Below are 7,034 nucleotides of genomic sequence, written 5' to 3'. Positions count from 1 at the left end.
AAAAAAAAAAAAAGAGCCCAGGGATTTCTGCACCCACTTCTAGCATCCGCTGAAGCCCGTTCTGATCCTTCAACCAGAGCCAATGGGCTTCTCTCTCCACTTTCTGTCTGCACCACGGAGCTCGCTTCCAGGTTTCTGGCTGTGGAGACTTGGAGTGGGGCTACCGCGGGAGAGGTGGTGAGCGCCTTCATTTCGGCGGTAGTTTGAATTCTGGGAACATTTGCTGTCCGCTGTCTTCAAAGTGTGCAAATAGGTGCTCATTCACCCTGTCAACGTTTTGTAGTTGTGTTCAGTGAGAGGAAAAGGTTGAACCATATATACATATACATGTATATATACACACATATGCTTTGTTCAATAATCTAATCTTTGTTCATAATGTAGGCTACTAATAAAAGGCAATTTTTACCTTTTATTAGTTCATGTTCACAATACATAAAGGTTATATTCACTGTAGGGGATTGGTACATGTGCATAGCACATTTCAATTCCTGGCACATACTGGACTGTTTTTAACATTAAATTATATTTTGTATTTGTATGAAACATACAAATACCCTCTTTTATTTTTCCAGCATCAGATTCATTTATTTTATGACCTTATTAAGTTAATATATACAGGTATAATATATACATATATACAGATTGAAAACAATACTAATAGGCCAAGTAACATATAAAACTTATAAGATAATTGTACTAAGTCAAGGTACACTTTTAGATATATTGTCTGCACTAGATTACAATACCTTTTTTCCTCTTATCCACCGTTTAGTTCACACACCCATATACACACACACATAAAGTTTTTCATATAAGAGAAACTATACAATATTTAAGCTTGTGTGTCTGAGTTGTATCACTGAACATTATGGTCTCAAGGTGCATCCATTTTGCTACAAGTGACTCAAATTTATCCTCCTTTATGGCTGAGTGGTACTCCATTGTGTATAAATGACACATTTTCTTTATTCATTCATCTGTTCATGTACACAGAGGCTGTTTCCAATATTTAGGTATTGTGAAGTGAGCTGCTATAAACATGGATATGCACGCATCACTGTGGTATGATAGCTTTATAACAATTTTGGGAAGATATCTAGAAAGGGGATAGCTGGGTGAAATGGAATTTTTGTTTTATTTTTCTAGGAATCTCTATACTGATTTCCATAGTGGTTGTATCAGTTTACAGTACCACTAACCTTGCAGAAGGTTTCCTTCTCTCCACAACCTCACAAGCATTTGTGATTGGTTGATTTCTTGATGATAGCCATTCTTTCTGGGGTGAGATGGAATCGCAGTGTTGTTTTACTTTGCATTTCTTGAATGACCAGTGATGTTGAACATTTTTTCATGTACTATTGGCTGTTCGTATTTCTTCATCTGAGAAGTGTCTATTCATTTCAGATGCCCAGTTTTTAATTGTGTCTTTAACTTTGGAGGATCTAATTTTTTGAGTTCTTTATATAGCTCAGATATTAATCCTTTGTCTGAGAAGTAACTGCAAAAAATCTTTTCTCCAGTCTGCAAGTTGTCTCTTTACTCTTTTACTGGTTTCCTTTGCTGTGAACAAGTTATTTTTATTTGCTGAAATCTCCTTTGTAGATTTTTGGTATTATATCTTGTGCCACTGGGGTTTTGTTTAGAAAGTCTTTGCCTACACATTATGTCTTCAAGAGTGTACATATTTTATCACAAATAGGAACTGAATTTTTTTTTCAGTCCTGGAGATTGAATTACATCACCAGATCTTTTAAATTAAATTAAATTAAACTTGAAAAACAATTGAGACAGTGTCTTGCCCAGGCTGGACTTAAATTTGTGATCCTCCTGCCTCAGCCTCCCAGAACGTTGGGATTACAAGTGGCACATCTGGGCTCTTTTTAAAATTAAATTATATTTTGTATTTGTATGAAACATTATGTTGTTCCAAAGTAAAAATACTAAGAGAAGCCCATCTTCTACCCCTCTTTACTCTTCCACAGAGTTAACCACATTTATAAAGTTTTTAGGTTATACTCTCTTTTTTAAGATTAAAAGTAAGCATTAATATTTGTATTCTGCCTCCCCAGTCTCCATTCTTACCACAAGGTGGGATACTATATGCTCCTTTGTTTCTTGCTTTTTTTCTCTTAATTACATATTCTGGCAATCATTTCACAGTGGTGTGTAATGAATTTGCTAATTCTTTTTGAAGATTGCCTAGTGTTCCTTTGTATGAATTTACCAAGGCTTTCTAGCTCATCTCTTATCAGTAAAAGTGTGCATTATTTCTGGGATTTGACTAGTGCAAACAATATACATTTTAAACCAAACTTTCTTACTCATTTTCTTCGTGAAAATGGAATATAGCAAGAAGCCATCATAGTCACTTTTATAATTAACACCATTTTAGCTTCCAGATGTAGTGTATAGCCAATTTCATAGGTCTGTTATTCAATAATTTTTAATTTTGTTATAAATGTAGTAAAACTAAGATATTTGAATGTTGGAATTGACTCATAGAAATACTGTCTTTAGTGGTGGACCACTCTATGATCATGGTTTACAAGGAGCTTGCATTCCATAAGCATGTGGACTTGACCTTTATCCATCTTTGGAACTTTTGCATCTTTGATAACAGAAGTAGAACTTCAAAGTTGAGAGCCCTGTAGGGAACCAGGTGAGTAGCTACTGTTGTGATGAGGGTTTTGACACATCTGAAGTGAATGAATAATGGGATATCCATAAAGATCAGGACATCCATGTGGTCAGGTGGCTAAAATTTGTATTAAAAGCATACATTAGATCCTCTGATTTTGAATAAAGGAGCAAGCGCCAACAATCTGTAAGATCTGGGAGCAGAAAGGAAGGTATGAAACATGACTTTATATTTTGCCCACTGCATTCAAAATAGTTATCTGTCTTCTTTTAAGCACCTGGATGCTGAAAGCTTAATGTAATTGACCTCATGCAGCTTGTGAAGAAAATTAGAAACCTTGTCTCATGCTGAGAACTGTTTTTATCACCAACCTGGACATAGCCTGGGGATCAGCTTGTACTATCTGAAAACATCCATCTATTTATTTCCAAAGTGCATTACTTAGAACACTAGTTCTACAAGGCACTGAATGGAAAAAAAGTTTCATAGTTGAATTTAATATTCAGAGATACCATATATAGAGGCTTAGATAATTATAACATATTTTATCATATTTAAAAGTTTATGATACTTGTTTTATGCACATTTTTGGGATCTCTCTGTCTCTCTCCTTTTCTCATCTTTCCTTCTAAGATTTAATAGAATTTAACATAAGAGCAGTGGGTTTTTGGCAGAATGATTAGATTAATGGAATAGGCTGGAGAATCCAAAAGAGAGCCTCGTGGACACTCATGGCAAAGGTGATGACTGCAGCACACTGAACAAGGGATCCTCTTTTCAAAAACAGGATCAAGTAGATAACCATAGGAGGAAAGTTGATCCTTATCTCATGTATGAGTAGGAAAAATAAAGCAATATGGCTTTCAGAAGAAAACATAGGAGAGTACTTTGTGACAAGAAAGATGGACATAACATGGAGTATAAAATTTTCTTAACAGGACACATAAATGGCAAAGAATGGTAAATTGGCTGATATGTAAATTAAGAACCATTCAGAGAATTAGGAGGCAAGCCATAGACTGGAATAAGATATCAGTGCAATATACATCTGACAAAAGACTTTTTATAAGAATATGTCAAACTACTACGAGTCAGTATAAAATGGTAGGCAGTCTAATAGAAAAATGGACAAAAGCTTTGAACAGTTGTATTGGAAGAGGATGCTCCAACAGCCAAGAGAGACTCCTGAGGAACACAGCGCAATGGCGACTCTCATGCACTGGTGCAGGACCACCTAGTGTAACCATCTGGAAAAGCTGGTTGGTAGTAATGACTAAAGATAAACATGCGCCTGTCCTATGACCCAACCTAAGTCATAGGACTCTTAGATTGTGTACCCAACAACAGTGTGCATATATGTCTACCAAAACACAAGTGCTAGAATGTTCACATGGCATTATTAATACGAACTCCAGACTGGAAACAACCTAAAGTAGAGCATATCAACAAAAGTGAGGTAAAGTCACAGAAAGGAATATTGTGTAAGAGTGAACAAACTATAACCTCTCTGCAAAAACATAGACAAATCTCACAGACATCATTTTGAGCTGTAATATCCAAACATGAAGAGTATACACACTTTATGACTCTACTTATACAAAGTTTATAAACAGGCAACAGTATAGTGTTAGATAACAGGAAAGCAGTTGCTCTTCAAGGGACTCACAGGGGCTTGTAGTGCGGGGAGGGTTCTTGGTTTCCTGATCTGGGTGTTTCACTTTGTGAGAAGTTATTTGTGCATTTTCCTGTACATTTGATATACTGAAATAAAAAATGCTTACAAAGGCAGAGATAGCAAATAAACAAAATGTTTATTTAAGGAAAAGATACTTAGACCTAGATTTCCAAGGAACACGTTTTGGGAAATGCTGACATATACATATCTCATTATTTATGCATTAAAATAGTGCAACACTGAATGGAAAATTATGAAGAAAGATTTAATGGTCATTTGAAAGCATTGAAAGAAACAGATGTGTCTTCATTATACTAAAGCTAGATCAAACAGATTTCTCTTTTCAGTTTGGAGGAACAAAAACTACGAACTTTCAGTAACTTGATTAGAAATGTACGAAAAGGGTGCTTCTACCAATGGCGATTTGTTGGGTTTAATCATGGCGATTAAATCACATTTTTGATACTTAGGCTTCCATTTATCATCAAAATTTAACAGTTAATTTGCTCTAATGCAGGTTGATGACATATTATCCCATTCCCAGTTCTTTAATATGTTTTACCAGTTGAGAGCCATTTTTGAAAAGCAGAGCATATATGCCTGGATTTTTGGTAGATGCTTTTCTCTTACACTAATTAAATAATTAAATCGCTTGTTGCAGAATGTGGAAATGCCAAATGTCCGGTTTCTCTATTTCCACAGACATCTAACTCTGACAGCCTACAATTGCTCTAAGTGTTTGACATTCAGAAATTGAAGAGAATAGGTCAGGGCTGTGGTGAGTTGGTTTGCATTTTAAGTAGCTGTATGTTAAAAAAGAGGAAAGAGCTGTGTCCAGTAGTAATTTCTCTTAGCTCTTTCCTGCATTTCTCTTAGGAATTTTTGTTTTTCAAGAGCAAATAAAACTAGATTGGTTGTTTTTATCCCAAGTTCTTTAGTACTAATTTCACTGGAAAATTACAGAAGTCTGCAAATATGATTCTCAAAATGATATATTTATAATACACTCAAATGAGTTCATTTAAATTATTACCATGATGTACATTTCTCAGAGAAGGAGGACCTTTGAATATGACACTGAATTTTTTTGTGACTAAAACTTACCACCCCTGCTCAAATTGTCTTTCATGTAGCCAACTTACACTTTGAAAATTCTTGTCACATAAAAATGTAATATTTAGAGGAAATCCTTTTCACTCAGGTTTACGAAGGAAGGATTGCTTAGAATATTTACTTTATCAGCCCAGTTACAAATCTTATGTTATCCAATGGCTTTAATTTTCTCTTCAGTAGAAATGCTTGCCTTATACTTAGAAGAATGTATATGCTTGGGCTTCTTTACTTGAATTTTTCCTTCTTACCTGCTGCGGAAAATGCAAATGACGCCAATAAAATCACCAAAGGAGAGAGAAGAGAGGAGGGGCCTTAGCAATGACAGCAGCAAAGGATTAGGCATGATTAGGGAATTTAATAATTCATGTCTAAATAACCAAACCACAAGCCAAATCTCATACAGGCTTCTCCGTGGGAAATTACACTTTTGTTGTACTGAAATTATATGGTAGTAAATAGTTTTAAAGACAAGGGAGCTCCGAGCCTCTGTCTTGGACATCGCAGCCCACAGCAGGTAACTGAAAGAGTGAGTCTGAGGCTGGGTGCTTCTGTCTTCGTAGAGTCCACGTGAAATGGCTGTGATATGATGAACAGGTCGTATCCATGATCCAGTGCCGTCAAGGATACTTCACGGTGACACCCTTAGGGTTCGATCACAATGCGCAACGGAGGGCAGCGAACTAGGGCTTCTGGGATGGAGGCTGCTTGGCCCGCATTTGTGAGGATTCCTGTCAGTCCCTCGGTGCATTTAGAACATGATATCAGAACCCCATTGTTAGAGTCAATTATGTTTATGTATGCACATGTAGCTCAGTTAAAGTCATTGACATATGAACGTACATCTCTTTTAAGGATTATGTTTGATTGTTGCAAGCAATATTTGTAATTTTCATAAATTCTATCAGTAAAGGGGCCCTGCAAGCATTGCTATTTTTTAATGAATGATTCAAGTAGATCCTTATAATCAAAATTGTGGTGAATAAATTAAGAAAAATTAGTTAAGTGACTTTTCTTTAAAAACCTTCCTGATGGGATTTTTTTATTTGAATATTTGTCACATAATTCTGGTCCTTGGTAATCTCAAAAACAGACCTTCAAGATTCTGAATCAGTTTGAGCAAAGTGTTGTGTAAATTCTTTATTATTTAAAAAAATCTTAAAAAGTTTCACATTTTAAAACTTTTTTCTTAGTATTTTGGTTTATATTACATGTTGATAACCTGCCAGGGTAGTGTATAATATTAACTGGCTCATTCTCAGCATAATTTCATTGATAGGTATTAATGATTTTGCAACCAGCACTGTCTATACTGGGACGAGCCTTTTGATGGGGTTTTGCAGAGATTCTTACAATATGTTAAAAATGACCGAGGTACCCATTAAACTCTTTACACAAAGAGAATGATTATGAGAACTATAGAAACTGTTTACAGACTAAAAGCCATAACTGTTAAATTAATTGTTGTTAAATTGCTTGCAGTTAATGGGAATATCGTGAAATGTAGCTGATTTCAGAGGGAAACATATTTTTGGGTAACAAGATAGACATAGACATTGTGAAACAATAATAGAGTACAAAATTACCTTTTACTTCTCTGAAGTGTCA

At 35.3% G+C, this 7,034-nt stretch overlaps 1 pseudogene; it reads right to left on the bottom strand.

Moving 5' to 3' along the window:
* LOC102007523 overlaps positions 1 to 191 on the bottom strand; it is a 76,733-nt pseudogene extending 76,542 nt beyond the window's left edge.
* Positions 192 to 7,034: the final 6,843 nt, after the last annotated feature.

This window comes from Chinchilla lanigera, unplaced genomic scaffold (assembly GCF_000276665.1).
Source record: "Chinchilla lanigera isolate Chin_1 unplaced genomic scaffold, ChiLan1.0 scaffold00008, whole genome shotgun sequence".
Classification (NCBI taxonomy): Eukaryota; Metazoa; Chordata; class Mammalia; order Rodentia; family Chinchillidae; genus Chinchilla; species Chinchilla lanigera.
Note: the sequence above shows the minus strand (reverse complement) of the source record. Positions and strands in the feature narration are given on the sequence as shown.